Source organism: Numida meleagris, chromosome 1, assembly GCF_002078875.1.
Source record: "Numida meleagris isolate 19003 breed g44 Domestic line chromosome 1, NumMel1.0, whole genome shotgun sequence".
NCBI lineage: Eukaryota > Metazoa > Chordata > Aves > Galliformes > Numididae > Numida > Numida meleagris.
Window position 1 is genome coordinate 28502789 of NC_034409.1, and position 18153 is coordinate 28520941.

Below are 18153 nucleotides of genomic sequence, written 5' to 3' on the forward strand. Positions count from 1 at the left end.
TGCTATATTAGTGCTACTGTCACCTCTTTGAGAAATGTACTGCTAGCGATAGGATTTCTAGAGAAGGAGATCCTCTATCACAGACACTTTTCTGGGCAGATTTCTTGCCAAGTTCCAGCTCAAAACTCCAGGCCCCAGAGCAGTTTGACCTTTGTAGTACTGATCATAATGTCCTGTAATACATAGAAAGCCTGATTTTAAATAATTCTTGCTCTACCTCACATCTATACTCAGTAAAATTGCCTCCAAGCATAGTGTCTACTTCTTTAAGGTTATTTGTTATTTATAAAAGCATAGCAACTAAAACAGGAGAAGTCAATTACTGCCCACACCTAGGTCTTGAAATAACAAGACTCTCTCAGGAGCTCAATTATTTATACAAAACAGAACAGCTCTAATATGAAAAAATGAAAAACCCTGGATAATTTGAATTCCCTCTTTCTGTCTGCATATGTTCCTCCTTCCTCCTACTCCAGCTTCTCTATTCTCCCAAATTAAATAGGTGTCCCAAAGATTTTGATCTGTAAGTACAGATCATAAGAATTTTGAACATTTAAAAAAAATTACATCTCAGAAAAGTGTCTTTTTTTTTTTGCCATATTCCTTATATTGCTTGATACATCTGAACAAAAACACGCATAGATTTGTATTTTAAAATACAGAAATACTAGTGTAGAAGTGAATTATAACGGGATAGAAAGCTTTAGCAAATGACAAATGCTGATCTAGCTAATTAGATACAAAAACAGAAAAGCCTTCTGCAAAGCACAGGTGAAAGTATAGATAGGTAATTACTACATTTCAGTTCCTATCCACATGGCTATAAAATGTGTGCAATCAGTACCATGAAATTGGAAAATAAACTTATGTTCTAAATCAAAGAAATAGGCTTGGTCTAAACTCCACTATTTAGAAGACATGGTATCACAAACAATGTTAATGTTCTTTGACAGTGTTCACAACCATTAGAAAATTGAAGTCATAATGAAACTGCAGCTAACTCACAATCTTCTGGCCCTAGGACGTACATTGTTGATGTGTGTATTTTGGAAGCCCCATCTGTTAGGAGCCAGGCTTTATATACTCAATAATTACTAAATTCCTTGGAGACCAGGTGGCAGGACAAATTAATTTGCAAAGAAATAGAAAAGTCAGGAGGGAGGGAGCAGAAAAACTGTAGGATAAAGTTAATTCAGCATTTTCAGAATGTACTGAATGAGGACAGGAATAAGGAAAGGAAGAATATGTGTAGCAAAACGCACAGAGGGGCAAAGCAGAAATGGAAAGGAGAATTTTATATCAAGAAAAAATGATGGGGATATTTCTTGAGTTAGAAGCAGGAATGTAAGGGAGAATAAAAAAATGTGAAGATACTCCCGTTAAAATGTCTATTTGAGTATATCCATGCTCTCAATAATTACACAATCGTATATATGTAAAATCAATTTACGATGCCATATGTAAACGAAAATGAATTTAATCTTCCTTCTTGTGAATTTTTAAAAACCGTCATAACGTGAAAAGGAGAAGAGATGAGAAGAAAGGAAGAAAGTCAGAGGTTTCTTTTTTTTTTTTTAATTTCTCAGTCCAAGTGCCACATTCATATAAGAAGTACTCACAGAACACAAATGAGATACATAGAAACACCACAACTGATAATTATAAATGCAGAAACAAGAAAATTCTGGCAAGAACACAGGGAACCATAGAGTTGCATTAAGGTTTCTTTAAAGAGCATCTGGTGTCACATATGGTTCTGCAGTCCTAGTCCTCAGATGCTTACATTGTCAGCAACAGATGAGACAGAGTAGTAAGGTTAAACTGATTTAATTTAAATTTTCATTCATGTAGTAGTCTACTGGCTATATGTGTAAAATATTCAGGAATATTGCTTACATTCAAAAGTTTACATTATTATAAATTGTATACCTACATACAGTTAAAGATATAATTTTATATATATATATTATACATGCATTACTCAGAATTAATTAATATTAGCTTGCCTTGAACCCAAATACAGGCATACATAAACTGGGAAACCAACAACAGTACAAATGAGTTCAGTAACATTGTGATGTTATAGAGAAATACAATACATACTAAGGTTATATTATTTTACCTATGCAAGCAATGTGGTCACCAAAAGGATGAATAAAGTGGTGCATAGGAGACACCCAAGTAACAGAAAGATAAGAGGACAATGTAGTGAAGACCACCACATATGATATTCCGTTTGTAACTTGTCACCCTGCCCGCAAGGACTACTTTCTGTCCCCGGTCACCTCGTCGCATTTACACATCAATATGATGAGCGGCAAAATGGCGTTTATTGTTAAAAGCTACAAAACTATATAGTATATCTTATCTTTTACTAGACTGTTCCAGAAGCTCACACAGGCCCCTGGCCAATCATATTGAATATCCCGCTCTGGCCACTCTCTTCCGAAAGACCATACACGGAGTTATTATACACCTTGTTATGAAAACAAAGAAGGACAGCCTCTCCTTCTTACGTCACGGGTTCAAGTAAAGTAGGTGAACCAATAGCAAGCATATGAGGAAGGACCTTCAGCGTTACAACCCGAGTACTCAGTAACATGCCTACTACAGGACAAAAGCAAGATAAGCACTGCAGACTTCAGATAGGCAAGACATCCTGCTGAATGCAGGCAAAGAAATCTCAGTCCCAATCACCACGACTGTAATGACTAAGCCCATCAAGAATTACAGCCTTCAGTACTAACTGTATGTCCGTAATAATGTATACTGACAGCTAATTAAGGATAATTCAGTTGTAGTAACAGATCTCTTGTTGAAAAATGTGGATCAGTATCCAGCTCTAGATCACTTGTTTCCAAGTTCTTTTGTTTGTTTGTTTGTTTTTGCGTGTGTGTGTGTGTGTAAGTTCAAAACAACAGAATTTGTCTGCACACAATTCCTAGAATATATGAGCTGTCAGCAAAGCCAAACATATTCAGCTTGATGCCTGCAAAGACCTGTGGGCCATTTTCATCAGACCTCCCAACAGTTAGTTTTCATCTTGTAAAAGTAAAGGTTTTAGGCCAGCCCAGATGCAGAACGTTGTATCTGTCATTGCTGAATTTCATAAAATTTCTTTTGTGCATTCCTCCAGCCTGCTCTCAAGCAAATCAGCTGATTCCCAGTCTGATGCTACCTGGGAACTTGACTAGAATGCATGCCTTCATCTCCTCCATGTAGCCGGTGAAGATATTATTGGCCTCTGAACATAGTATAGCCCACTTGGTATGACTCTCTGAGACCAATCACCCATTATTTTTTTTTCCACCCATTCACTTGTCCACCAATCGAGACCTTAATGGCCTAAGTAATCAGGCTGGTAAATGTCATGGTTTTGTGATTTTCGGTTGTTGGTATTCCGCATCATAACATCATGTGGTGTATGTACCTGGTTCTCAGAAGAGAAGGACTACGACATTCCCCAGGGGACTTTGCTCCTGTTACTATTTCTGGCCAGAGGGAAAAGATAAAAACTTGCGGATCACGAGACCTCATCACTTCTCCTTCCTCCCATCTCTCGTCCTGGTAGCACCTCACTCTCCAGCAGTCTTATTGTTGGTAGCAGAGTAAGGCCTTCCTTGATTTTGGGACATTCTCTCTCTGTATTGGATTTATCAGCTTAAATTGTAATCATATTGTATTATAGTGTGTTGTTTTGCATTCTGATATCTTATTTAGTAAATTAGTTTGTTTCTCCTCAGATTGTTGCCGCTGTTTTTGCTCTCAGGCCCATCTCCTTACCCTTTTTCCCTTTTCTCTTTTCCCGGGGCGTGGGTCCATGGATCCCGTGTCCCATTCGTCACAGAACCAGGCTGAACGCCCATAAACCGTTGACAGTAAAGTATGGTTTACCCTTGGTAAATCCATGCTGCCTGATTCCAGCAACCTCTTTCTCATGTGCCCAGAAACATGTTCCCAAAGGACTTGTTCCATGAATTTCCCAGTGACTAAAATGAGATTGATCAGCCTGTCATTCCCTGGTTAGTTTTTCTGTCATTTCTTGAGAATGGTTGCAGCATCTGCTTTCCATTAGTCATCAGGGATCTCCCCTCATCTCCATTACTTTTAAATGATGAGAGAAAGCATCATGTATGGACATCAGCCAGGTCTCTCAGAACTCTTGGATGCAGCCAGGCTGGTACTCTGGGCTTTTATGGGTTGAATTCTTACAATAATCTGTGACTTAATCCTCCTTTTATTTTAGATAATGTCCTGTATCTATCTCTTTTCTCACCTGATCAGAAAATGTGGTTTTATCTGATGTTTTCACCTGGTTTCACTATTACTTCACTGATGATATTACCAGTGTGTGTTTGACATATCAATTCCACCAAGAAATTTTCAAATCTGTTGCCCAATTTCAATCAAATGTGACAGAACACATATGTTATGTATTTCAGAAAGAGGGTAAAAGAGAGAAAAACAGATTAGTTGAAGACTGTGTTTCACTGTGAACATGACTGTAGTCCTAGTAACCAGAAAGTCTATTTAAGAGGCTGGCTCTGAAGTTTTCCTTTTAGTGCTGCACACACCTCATAGACACTAGATACGCAGCCATAGAAATCAAACTTCAAAATTTCTGATGCTTGTGAACAAATCTCTTTCAGTATGCGAGAAGTAGTCATCTGAGTCAAATATAAAACTATTTATTTATAATTAGTTTTCTGGTCCAAGAAAGCGTGCAGTTTTTATTGTGTGACCTTGCTTCTCTTGTTTTAAGGTAGTGGTTGGCTCACTGGGCTGATTTGTGTATGGCTTTTTTATTCCTATTTCTCATGTTCCTCTTCATCTGTACAATCATCTTCTGTTAGAAAACATTACAAAGAGCTGTTCTGCTTGCTTCTTCAAAATGTCCTAATTCCCCAGCAGTTTAGAGCTATCTAGTGATAGAAATCCTCCAGCAGTGGCTTGGTTTGATGCCAGCTTGACAAGTTCTACAGTCTCAAGAATGGCATGCTTTGTTACTCTGTTTGGCCTTTATTCCCCAAGACATACTTCTCTCCTTTTCCTATTCAGCTCTTTTCTTCCTCGTAATACCTTAGACTGTGTCCTAATGCTACCAGCACCTGCATTATTGACTGGAGTTTTAAGAGTAACACCTGTAGAACACATGTAACACATGATTTGACTTCTGAAGTCTAGCTCTTCCCTTACCAGAACAGAAATACATGTATATTGTCTTAGTTAAAAGTCTAGTTTCTCTTTAGGCATGCACAATGCCGAGTTCTCATATGTGGGTACAATCATAAAAAACTTAAGAATGACCACACTGAATCAGACCAAGGGCCTATACTGCAATGTAGTCTGTCTCCAGTAGTGGCTACATGAGGACCTTGGGGTAGAAGAACACTAGCTAAAATATACACGAGTATTAAGTTTCCTAGATCTTTACTGTTTTCATTTTAGGAGTTTTCCTGAGTGTCTGACTGATTATCCATTTAGTAGCCCTCAAAAGATGCCTCTTCTTTTGCTGTTGTCAAATCAACACTTCAAGACAAACTCTCAGGATAGGCAATATCCTTTAGCAACGAATTCCAGAAATGTAATTCTCATTCCATGACCAACCTCCTATTTTGTCTGTTTCTTTGTGGATCCTACGGGCTTCTTCTGACAACCCATAACTGCTCTATTGGAAAAGACGGTGAATAATCAGTAAATAATCAATCTCCCTAAAATCTTGTCTTCTCATGTGTAGAAGTCCCAGAATGCTTGATTGTTCCTCATAAGGAAGTTGTTGCATAAATCTTCCATCAACTACATTACCTCCTCTGAAATGTTTGCAGTTCTGCTATGTCCTTTGAAATCAAGGACCCAGAACTGAATATTGTCCTCTAGAGGAGGGTGAAGTGTGGATTTTATATAAAATCATTTTTATATTCCCTTTATTGTCTTCTGTTTATTTCCCATTAAATCCTAATAATGAGTTCTTAATTAGGTGTAGTTTTTCAGGACAGAAGTATCACAAGGAGGAAAAAAGACTGACCCAGAGTGAGCAACAAGCTTATAATATGCCATAATATGATTCTGGAACACCTCTATGTCTGGAAAACTGTTCAGTTGTTATAGCATTTCATAAAACATCCCCGCTTTTTGGTATTTTTAATGTATAGAACTTAACAAAATCCAAAATATGTTAGATATTTATACTGAAAATTTCAGGCAATTTTGAATGCTATGTGTTCACAGAATCAAAAATTGTAGGGGTTGAAAGAGATCTCTGGAGAGTCCATAACCTCACTGGGCAGCCTGTTCAGGTGCTCTATCACTCTCAAAGTAGAGAAATTCTCCTCATATTCAGATGGAACTTTCTATGTTCCAGTTTGTGACCATTGCCCGTTGTCCTGTCACTGAGCACCACCAAAAAGAGCCAGGCACCATCTACTTGACACCTGCCTTTTAGGTATTTATAGCCACTTATAAGATCCCCTCTGCTTTCTCTTCTTCAGGCTGAGCAGTCCCAGGTCTCTCAGCCTTTCCTCATAAGGGAGATTCTCCAAGCCCCTAATCATCTTTGTGGCCCTCTGCTGGACTTTCTCGGAAGTTCCGTGTCTTTTTTGATCTGAAGAGTCCGTAACTGGACACAGTACTCCAGATGTGCCCCATTTAGGAGTTCAGTACCTTCAATTAATTAAAAGCATGTTAGAAAAAGGACTACTCTGTGCTAACTGCACTGTCATCCTTCATCCTGAAGTAAATTCCCCACTCTAAAATATTTTGTATCAGTTATATTCAGTTGATGGAATATTAAATATGTATACCTATTAGAAGATATGGGAAATAACCTGCTGTTGTAGGTTTACCAGAGCTTTGCATAGTTTTCCACTCACAGCTTGAAAACTTGTCAAATACTAATGACATTAAATCTCTCAAGAAGAGAACAAGAATGAACTTCCAGGGCAAAATATGAGACATATTTGAATAAAAGTCATTGTTTCAACATACACTACCAGCAAAACTTTTGAAAACTCCTAGGCCATTACTGACCAAATGATCTATCCTTGATGTCAAAAAGCTCAGCAATACTCAGACTATTTAAATTCCTTGCTTCATTGCTAGAATTAATATTAGCGGCACTTAGATGCTGGAATTCATACCAGGAAGAACTGCGCTTACTCAAACTTACAGAAGAAGCTTATGTGTACTTTGCCTATCTTTTTGAGGCAAAAGCCAACATTCCGTAAAAGGACAAGATAAATTTCACATACGTTTACAGAGGGGCTTACTCATTACATATGCAAAATAAAAAAACTGAAAACTGTACAGTACAAATTGTAATTGATCACATAAAAAAAGATAATATTTATCATATTTTTGAACTTCACTCATCTGATTTGTGTTAATTCTTTTAAATTATGTGATGTGTATTTAATCTGAGAATTCTGCAAAGGACCTTAATCAACTATCACTGCAAAAAAAATCTGAAATTAATATTTTTAATTGCAATAAAAACTATGTTGGAATAATGACAGAATAGAAAGCTCCAACAGGGGGGAAGATACACTTAAAATAAATTCATAAATGAATAAAATCATAGGAAAATCATGTCATAATTTCCTTAATAGTCAATGGAGGGTTTATAAAGTGGTCAGAAGATGAGAAGCTTAAGGAAACAAGAAAAAAATGAATAGCACAAAATACATTAAAAGCAAGTAACTGTCCTTTCTATATTAGAAACCAAAAATATTGCCTCTGAGTTTAGCTTCTTCCAATCAGGTAATGCTAGCTTTGGAAAATAATACAAATTTTTATACAGCTGTACATTATATATGTGTGTACACAGGCAGTTGTATATGAGAGCTGCTCCAAAGGTAATGCCTCCTATGTCATTATGTTGGCCCACAACACCAGAGGCAGATGTTGATGATACAGCAGTAGAGGCTGAACATTCTCACCAGCATTCCATTACATTTTGTTGCTTTGCAACAGATGGCAGCAGAGGGGCAGGGTGACAGAATGGCATCCAACATGATCGGAATTGAAATTAATAAGTCAAATGTAATGAGAGAGAGAGTTTCCAGAACTGAAGGCATTACTCTAATGCTGAAGGCAAGATGGCTAGGGAGCACACACTGCAGATACAAGCAGAAAAAAAAGGGTCAGTCTCATGACTCCTGAGCAGTTTTGTCTTTCCCTCTGAATGGAAAATGGAAACAAACAGTGAAATCTTCTGGGAGATATAATTCTTCTTCTCTTCTGTGATAGGTAGCCTGGAACTATTGACAATCCATGAAAGTGGAGCATTAACTCTTTAACTCCCTATGCACTACATGATGTTATGATGTGGAATAACAATAACAAAAACCATAAAACCATGACAGTATGGAACATTTTCCCATCGATTGAAGTGACCCAGTGTTAAAGGCCTTTCATGCAGTAATTTTCCTGGAATAGCCTTGTGTTTTCGTATTATGTCTTCTGGAATGTTTTCAGCGTTTCAATTGATTCATTTAATTAAAAAAAAATAATAGATGCATAATTGAAATTGAAAGGATCTTGTTGCATCAGGACCAGAGCATTCAGACCAAATGGGCATTGTTATCTTTTTGGGTTAAAATAAATAATTTCTAATAAGCCCCAAAATAAGGATGTTTCTACAACAATGATATCCAAAGAGAAGCAAATAAGGAATTAGAGATTTTGAAGAAGAAGAGAGTAGTTTTATTTTGGAAAAAAAATATACACATCTCTCATTCCCATTACTGCATGCACACACTCAACAAGAGTTGAGTGATCTGTCTGGAATTCAGACACCAAGATATGTATATCAAAGTTATCAAGTGGCATTTCTGGCGTTATATTGTCTTTTTGTTTTGTATACTCTAAAAAGCATCAAGCATATTTACTGTGATCTCCAACACCTGTAAGTCTAGATGCCAACACTTGCTATTCCTTCAACCTTTTTGCCATTCATATTGTTATTCTCACATTAATACCAATTATAACATTTCTGTAGATGTTACCTGTAACAAATCTATCCAATAACCATCCAAGAAAGCAAGCCCTGGAGTGGCAACTCCCTGTGTCCTCAGGTGTTGGTACATGTATATGTACAGCTAACCCCTGACCACACGCTAGTTCCATCTCATTAATGCACGAACACTCGAAGCAAGAAGATAGATTCAGAGATGAACTAAGGACCTGTACTATAATCAGATTATGAGTTTTATATTGTAGCAGCGTCTCAGGGTGACAAGAGCTTTGAAAGCAATGTGCCTAAACTCTTTTTTTCTGCTATCCTCCATAAGGTCAGAGGGATTTAAAATTCAATACTTATAAATTGGAACAGGTTGCCCAGTGAGGCTGTGGACGCCCCCTCCCTGGAAGCATTCAAGGCCAGGCTGGATGGGGCTGTGAGCAACCTGGCCTAGAGGGAGGTGTCCCTGCCTATAGCAGAGGGTTGGAACTAGATGTTCTTAAAGATCCTTTCCAACTGAAGCCATTCTATGATTCTATGATAAATTGAATTAGGATATAAAGAAGAATATTTAATATTCTACATAGTAAAATCTCAGAATCGCTTGGTTAGAAAAAAAAGAAGAACTATACCAAAAAGTCCATATAAATACCTCTCCTTTAGCATTCTCTTCTTGCACGAAGATGGTTGATGACAGCATTTGTTCCAGTTCAGTGTCTCTCTGAATCACCACCAAGAGTGCACTCCTTCCAGTCCCTGGAAAGGTTTCTTTCAGTCACATAAAGACAGGCTCTTCGCTCTCTGCTCCTTTTCACCATCTTACAGGACAAGCTTGATCTGCAGGCTCACATCTGTTTGCTCCAGCTCTTAATCTCTGCCAACCTTTGCTACTCCATATGCCCGGGACTGTTCCCTTAAGATGAGTCCTTGCTTACTGTGTGCTCCAGTTGTATCCAGGAATGAGATATGCAAACAGTAAATGAATAAAACAAATAGCCTTTGAAACAAAACTCAACTTTTACTGTACTTCTTATGTGAAGAAATGTATGATTCTAAGACACAAACTTTGTTTACATACAACCCCTCCTTTATAAGCCACAGCTGACTTTAGGTGAAGGCTGAGTTGTGATAATTGGGCTGAGATTCCGTAAACACAGTGAAGACCTGAGATACTTAGAGAAGACCTTAATGATACATGAGTAGTATCTAGACCAAAGACACATCCATTTCAGGATTTTTTTGATTTTATATACCATGCAGGTTTCTTCTGGTATGCTTGGTTTCCAGGACCTTAACTTGAAAATGTACGCTGAAAATACTAGACTCCAGGAGCAGCAGAGAGGTAGTAGCAGAGGAGGAGAGATGATCCAGGAGAAGAAAGGGCAGCTTGGCTTTTTAGTTGCAGCTATTTTTCCATATGGATTAAGTATGGAGATGCTATTACAGACTGGAGTTATCTTTATATGAAGAATAAGATGATATATACCATTGTGTATTGATAACAAGAAGGGAACTCAAACCATCACATGGGGTATTTACAAGCATGCATGAAGAAAAATTTCATGACTGGCTATAATGCTGATGAAGGTGAGTTTAAATCTGAGGAATTTTTCCTGAGTATATTTCCTAAATTATCATGGAAAAAGAGTATATTTACAGCTAGTTCAGTGCTTGTTAAGTTATTACTTACATTCTAAGCAATTTAGTCTTGTACCTATCACCAGAATCAGCTATTTTAAATATTCTTCACATCTGGAACAACTTCAGAATCTTCCATGTGGTGGTTGGGAACTCCTATTACAGATCTGGGTGAGAATTACTAGTATCTTATCTCTGTGGATTCCAACATTTCTGTAAGACTCAAGAAGTGAAATCAAGGATAAAGATGAAATGGACTTCGTACTCTGTAGGCTCTGAGAGAAGCCCCAAATTAAAAATGAAAGGATAATAAGAATCCTTTTATTATTTTTCCTTCCTAATGGAACAAGTTTTCTTCATAATATCTGCTAGTTCAACAGTCCCCTCACCTGTGAGGGACACTGTTTTACATCTCAGACAGAATTCCTTGTAAGCAGTTATAATGAACAAAGCTAAGGAATACTGCAAGCTCTCTCTGTCCGCAGTTAACATGTTTCAGATGTCTGAGAAATCAGGCTAACTTGGAATTTAGTTTCCCAAAAGTCCACGAATTTCTTTATTTCAAAACTTCAACTCTACACCATCTTTGTGCAACAAGAGTAATGACGTGCTAATAATGAATCAATAGAATGAGGAGTAATACTTCATGTGTTCTTACATTTAGCAGTTCTCGCTAATGGACCTAGCTTTACTGCTCTGTTAATTTTATATGATACTAGGTTCTCAAAATTATTTTGGAACTTTGCATGCTTACAGTTTGAGATGAAATTATGATTCAGTAATAACGGTTTGAGAGAATTAGGCTTGTATATTGCTACAAATTGCCAATCAAGTCAAAAGCTCTTGTTTTCTAAGACTCAAAAATATAGATGGCACTCCAGAATATAATAGAAAATGCGCTCTCCATATTTTTGGTGGATTAGTTTATAATGCTAATTTTTATGATTTTTGCAAAGTGGAAATATTAACTTGAACACAGAAATTAGTACTCAGATGAAATTAATACTACATTAACATGTATTCTAATAACTCACTGTATTCTCAGAGATAGAAAAAATAGGAAATAGTATAATGTTTAAAAAGAGTGTTGAACATGATAGAGAAAACAACAAAAAAATGAGAGAGAGCAATGGGAGCTGAAACATGCAGTGACTCAGTTTTCAATAATACTGATATATTAAGTCTGATAGTCCTAAAGAGCGAAAAGAATACTGTAAGAAAAAATCAGAATATATCTGAATACAACCCAGAAAAGTGCAGTTTTTTCCACATGAATCCTGCTTTCTAATTTTGGGAGGTATCTCTACTAGATGTATTAATTGTATTTTCCTCTATTGCATTCCAAAAACACCAAAAACAATTATTGGTTGGACAAAATCTATGCTCATTTCAAAATATTAGAGTATGTTGGGCATGAGTGAAAAACAGTGAAAACTTCTTCCTCTCACTCTGCCATACCTCTGTCAATACATATCCTATGCAGTTCTCACTGCATGTTCCCCTAAGTCTGAAATTTACCTTCCCAATCTCACAGGAGAAAGAGATGGACCATTCAGAATGAATCAAACAGAATTGCTGAGTTGATCTGCAGCACGCTGTGATTGTAGCACTTTAATTCATTAATAACTGATTTTCTTAATCTCTGATGGCAGTCATTTTTTTCCTCTGCTAATGGCCTATGCATTTTAGAAGCAACTCACTTAAGTTTGTCAAAAGTTTCTCTTTAGTTTTCTCAACTACCCCTTTGCTTTTTATGTAATATTTCTCCTTATCAAGATAATTAGCCAGATTCTCTAGTTAGTCAAACTTTAAAATGTATATTAGTTACAAAATATTAAATGGGCAAAAATGAAACTAACATGCAAAAGCCTCTTGAATAGGTTGATTTACATGTAATTCACTCCATTCTTAGATTCAATCTGCAGTCTACATGCAGTTATTTCCAGCTGACAAGACCTTTTTACTGCCATCTCAGTGTCTTTTAGCTTTTAATTATTCCATAATAACAGAGTCTTTGTGAACAACAGTTTTAGAGCAGCAGATGCAATGATTTCTTTTCTGATTCTATTCTGATACTTCTGATCTAAGTAGAGCTGGTAATTTTTGGCTTATTCTGTATTTCTCGATATCAGACTCCTTACTGCTTAGAAGGATGGAGTGAACAACACTGCATTACATATCACTGCAAAGGAGCCATGTGTAATGATTCTGGACAGCAGCACTAGATGAGAGTTTTCAAAACTCCTATCGTACTTTACACAAGGACATGTTAGGCTCCTCCAAGCCTGTTTATTTGAGCTGAAAACAGAGGTGAAAACTACTGGATATCTTTACCATTATTTAGGACTTTCACTGATTTCACATAATATATGAATCTATCTTTTACCAATTCAGTGCTCAGTGAGTTAAATTGCAAGAGGCTTGTTCTCACCTTTCATCTTGGAAGATGTGTCCAGCTAAAGAAAATGCTGTAAGCTATGCAATAAGTATCTGACATAATGATTAGAGTAATAAAATAACTCTTGGAGGGGGAAGTAACTCCTTGTAGTTAATGGAAAGGAATTGGTATTTACATGACGACTCATTTGGCCAAGCATAAACAGCTACAGCTGGCCAGATGCATAACTTCTCTGTATCTAGACAAGGAAAGGAATTCCTGCAACATAGAGCTATTAATTTGAATTGTACTATCACAAGCCTACCCTGAAGAACAGATGCTGTGCAATTCTATTTCATTATCTTCTGGCTAATTTTGTCTTGTTTCTGCTGTTAAAGCTGAAAATTTTTAATCATCAAGTCTGGCTTCTGTTAAGTATTTGTTTGTTTTGTCTTTTTTGTTTGTTTCAAATGCTAGTTGATTACATATATTTTGGAGTTAAAAAAAATCTTCTTGAGTAACTCTAACCAAATTAAATAGCTAACTAAATTTGGAGGCAGAAAAATTGTCTTTGGTTTGAATAAATATACAGTTCTTCCAGAATGCAGGATGATTTTAAAGACGCATTCAAACCAAAGAGGAGAACATCCCAATGTCCTATCACTGATAACCTCCAAAAGTGGTGGCTTAGGGAACACTTATTGCCCCCTGTTCTTTTGGCAAACAAGCTGTGAGTTACTTATCTCAGTTAATGCTTCAGTAATTTCCCACTCAAGTTCCTTTAGAAATCCTGTGTGAGTACTATCTACTGTTTTTGCCAATTGCTACTGTTCATTTTATTGATTTACTCAGAAATGTTTTCTTCTGACACTTTAAGATTGTTCTTCCAGTGTTTCCAGAGAACATAAATGCTTTACTGTGGGAAACTCCCAATGATTCTCTGTGGTGAAGGCTTCGTCAGTAACCTCTCAGCTGTGAGCCCTGCACATTCTCCAGCATGTTTCTGCTTCTGTTGTAACCAAAAAAAAGTCTTATGGTTATTATTTAAGTCTATTGCAAGTTATATTTAAAAATATGCCTGGTTATTTCATTACCATTTTACGTTGAACCTACCATGTTTACATTCTCTATTATTTTTCTCACTTAGATGTAGTATCTACGCTTTTAGAGATGCCTTTCAAATTCAGGTATTTGTAATTTGTCTCAACACACCAAAGATTGTTCCCTGCTTAACCTGATAACTGATTCCAAACTGATCTTGTAAGAACCTCCTAAGTCTTTCTCACTTCCTTATTTTGCTAATATAACAATAACAACATTTATAAATGTTATTGATGAATGTTATCTTTTTTTTTTTTTACGAATAACAAGAGTAAACAACAGACTAATAATGAGGACCCCTGGGCTATCAAAATAATCCATGGATTTCCTCTGCCATCAGGCAACATGAAGTTCATTTATTCAGCCATTTTTACCCACAGAAACAAGATTATACCAGGAGAAATGATTAACAGTATGACCCTTATCTTCTCTGTTCTTCAGCTTTTGGTGAGAATGTCATTATAAAGAAAAAAATAAAATAAAAAGGACTCCTAATTACATGTAAGAAGCAAACAAATAGATTTTCTCATAGACCAAATATTCTGAACAATGTTCCATTCCTAAGTATATATGATGCTTAGCAAAAGCAGATGTGATACCCAAGGTCACTGTTTTAAACAGATTCCTTCATATTCATATTCACTAGGGGCTTTTCTCAGCTGAACTTCTGTCTAAAAACTTAGAAAGCCTACCTGGAATCACCAAATCTCTCTCATATCCACATATATATTATATAAAAATATAGTCTCAATATAATCTCAATATTCTTGGGGATGGAGCAGAATATTTTTCTTTTTGGTTCAGCATGTTTTTATCCTGAGAAAAGGATATTCTCCTCTTGCGTTTGAAGAAAATTGTCTTTTTGCTTTTTTTGTTTGCATGTATTCACAATGGAGATGGGATCTCTAAGCCACAAATGTTACCCCTTGTTATTGTGGCTGGTTGTGAAAATATATATAATGGCAAATGCACCCCATTTCACGCTATACGTCTGTGTGAAAGGAAATGACTCTGTGTGAAATAAAATGTTTCAGTAGATAGATAATTAAGCATTAAATGAGAGTCATTTAATATACCAGAGATACAAACAGATAAGGAAAATTAGTGTGAAAAATAGGAAAACAGATACATTCAACTACTGAAGACAGCATTTGATATTCGCTATCATGAATGAATTAATTCAGTTCCATTTTTCAGTTAAAAGCAGGCTTGTTTTTGTTTCTATCAAGATGAAACATATGGCTATCAATTTTTTTAGAAACTCCAATTTCATTTGTGCAGCTACTGAACATCACATGGTAGACCTCATAATTTTTCATCACTTGTGATTCTCTGCAGGAAGCTATTCTTGTTGCGTTCCTTGTTCTTCCACCTGTTGGATAAAAGTATCTCCTCCGACTTCATCTAACGATAAAAAGTTTCTGCTTCATTTGAGTGCTGCAAATGCTAAGCTAATTTGAGCTCAGGAATGCTGTTCTTGCTTTGTTCAAGTTCGGCTTCATGCCTTTTTGAAGCCCATCTCCCTCGTCTAACTGGAAAGGGTAACCAACCCTTTCAACCTTCACTAAGATTCTCTCTTGCTCATCATTAGGAACAGTGGTGCAGAACTCCTCATTAGGGCAGGAAGCATTCAATACATGATGTTGAACTTCCATTTGTGCTGATCTTTGCTAAAAAAAAAAAAAAAAGAAAAGAAAAAAAAAAGAAAAAGATCAGTTATTATTTGCCTATACTTCATCTTTGCATCGCAACAGGAGGACTTTTGCTACTGGAATGATAACTTCAAAAACAATCTCCCCACTTTGTTGGATCCTCCCATCTCCTACCGTTTTCCTAGAGGATATATTTGGCTAGTGATTAGAGCACTTGCCTAAAGATCAAGAAACCTGAGCTCTACTCATAATTATGTGTATTCACTGTGTAACCCAATCTGTTCCTCTGCCCATAAAAACTGAGATAATAGTACCCACTTCTGTAAAGTACTTTAAAGCTTCAGATAAAAGATGCTGTAAAAGCTAAGTGCTATTATTAAAGCTTTCTCAGAAAGCTGGGTATCAGCCAGAGGAACAGAAGGCTAGACACAATACCTCACCATCAGAAAAGCTACACTAAAATGGAGGTTACTGTAAATGACAAAACATTTCAGTTCTCCCACAAACTTTTAACAAATTCCATCACCATTTTGACACGCATCTCATAGTGCTTTTTTAAAAATAGTAACTGCCAGAATTTGTCAGTCTTCAGAGAAATTTCCTATTTTGGAAGAGAAAACTCTACTACTTCAGGGTCTGTAGAAACCCTCCCACCAACCAACACCTCAGTTTTAGAGCAAAGTATCCTAGTGGAACACCTCAAGAGATTTAAATGAAATGCTCCACACCATTTAAATCATGACTAGTTAATTCTTTCTTACCAAAGTGGGATGAATGTTTGCCCAAAAGAGCTGTGTTCAGGAGAAATTGAGCCTATTTCCCCCACAGTCTACTGTACTCTGCAGACCTTTCTGTAGTTCAGCCTGTATCTAAAATCATGCCTGATGAAAGCTGAGAATAGTGAATTCAAAACTGCATGCAATAGCTACAGCCACCTTTCCTTTGAAAATCTAGAGGAGAGTGAGCAGCTCTTTCATATATTAAAACCCAATGAGAAAGTCAATGTCCTAGGTTTGAAGAAAGCAAAAAGAAGTGGCTATTCACATGGTGTATGGCTAAGTTGTGGAGCAATTTGCCATGCAATGTTCTGGATGACAAATGTTCCCATAAATTAAAAGGTAAATTGATTTGTTCAATATGAACCAATCTGCAGATATCACCGTTGAATCAGAAACTCCTTGTACTGCAGCTTACTGGAGGCTGGGACAATATTGAAGGGAAACTGCACATATGCCTCCTCTATTCTTTCACTCTTAGGCATCCATTGCTAGTTACTGTTGAAGACAGGACACTAGGCAACAGGCATCTTTAGTTTTCTATGTAACCTTTGGTTACAAACAGGTCTGTTCATGGATCATGTACTGGAGCTGCTAGAAAGAATCTCTATTTTATAATAATTATTGGAGTTAAAGAAAAAAAATACTGTAAGAGGCAATATGTTTTCAATTAACTAACCAGGAAAACTAATCAGTAGTAATCAAGCTTTTTCTAGCTGTTTACTTCAAATACTTAATTCTTATATTCTTGGCTTGGCTTCAACCAAACTGGAAAGCATTTTTGATCACAACCCTCTCTCAGTAAGGGAGATTTTGCTAGTGGCAGAGGACAGCCTAAAAATCTGTTCTCCCACTTCCTGAAGGATATTTAAACTATTTGAAGAAATTCACCAGAAAGAACTGTTCTTTTTTTTTTGATTATAATTTCAGTGATTACGAAATATAGTTTTCCGTTTTATCTAAAAATTCCTTGTGTGCTGTGCTGTTTAGACCATTAATTGATTTATAAATAAACAACTCACCCTGCTCATACAAAACAAATCTAATAAATCCTCACAGCTTCTCTATATGGAGTCAAGACATGCAAGAGGAGAAATGCTATAAGAAACCCACAAAACCTATACATACGCTGCAATACTGTCTCCTTTTCCTACCCCCATAACACAGCTAAACTAACAATTCTTAAAACCATCATGACTTTGCATACTCTTAAAAGTCACTTATCTCCAAGTGGAATTATATTTTGATTTTTACAAGCGCTTTATTGTGCCAAAATAGTGAGGGGTTTTAATTATTTTTCTTTCAGTAAATAAGTACAGGAAACCTCTCCTGTCCTCACCTGCCATATTTCCCTTGGAATGTTCTCATTTTCATCGTACTAAATGGACAACACATACTGAATGAAAAAAAAATGAAAGCTGCTCTTTGATTTTTTTCCATCCTTATTCATTGCATGATACCATACTTTATTTCCTGGAACCTACTCAAACTTTATTCTAAATTCAGAATTAGTCATTTTCTCCATACACTTCCTAAAGGATCACTGCTCTGACTACTGCACTGAGTATTACACAAATAATAATGTATCTTCAAAATTCTTACACCTACACAGAGCAAGGTGAGGTGGTACTTATATACAGTAAAAAAAAACCA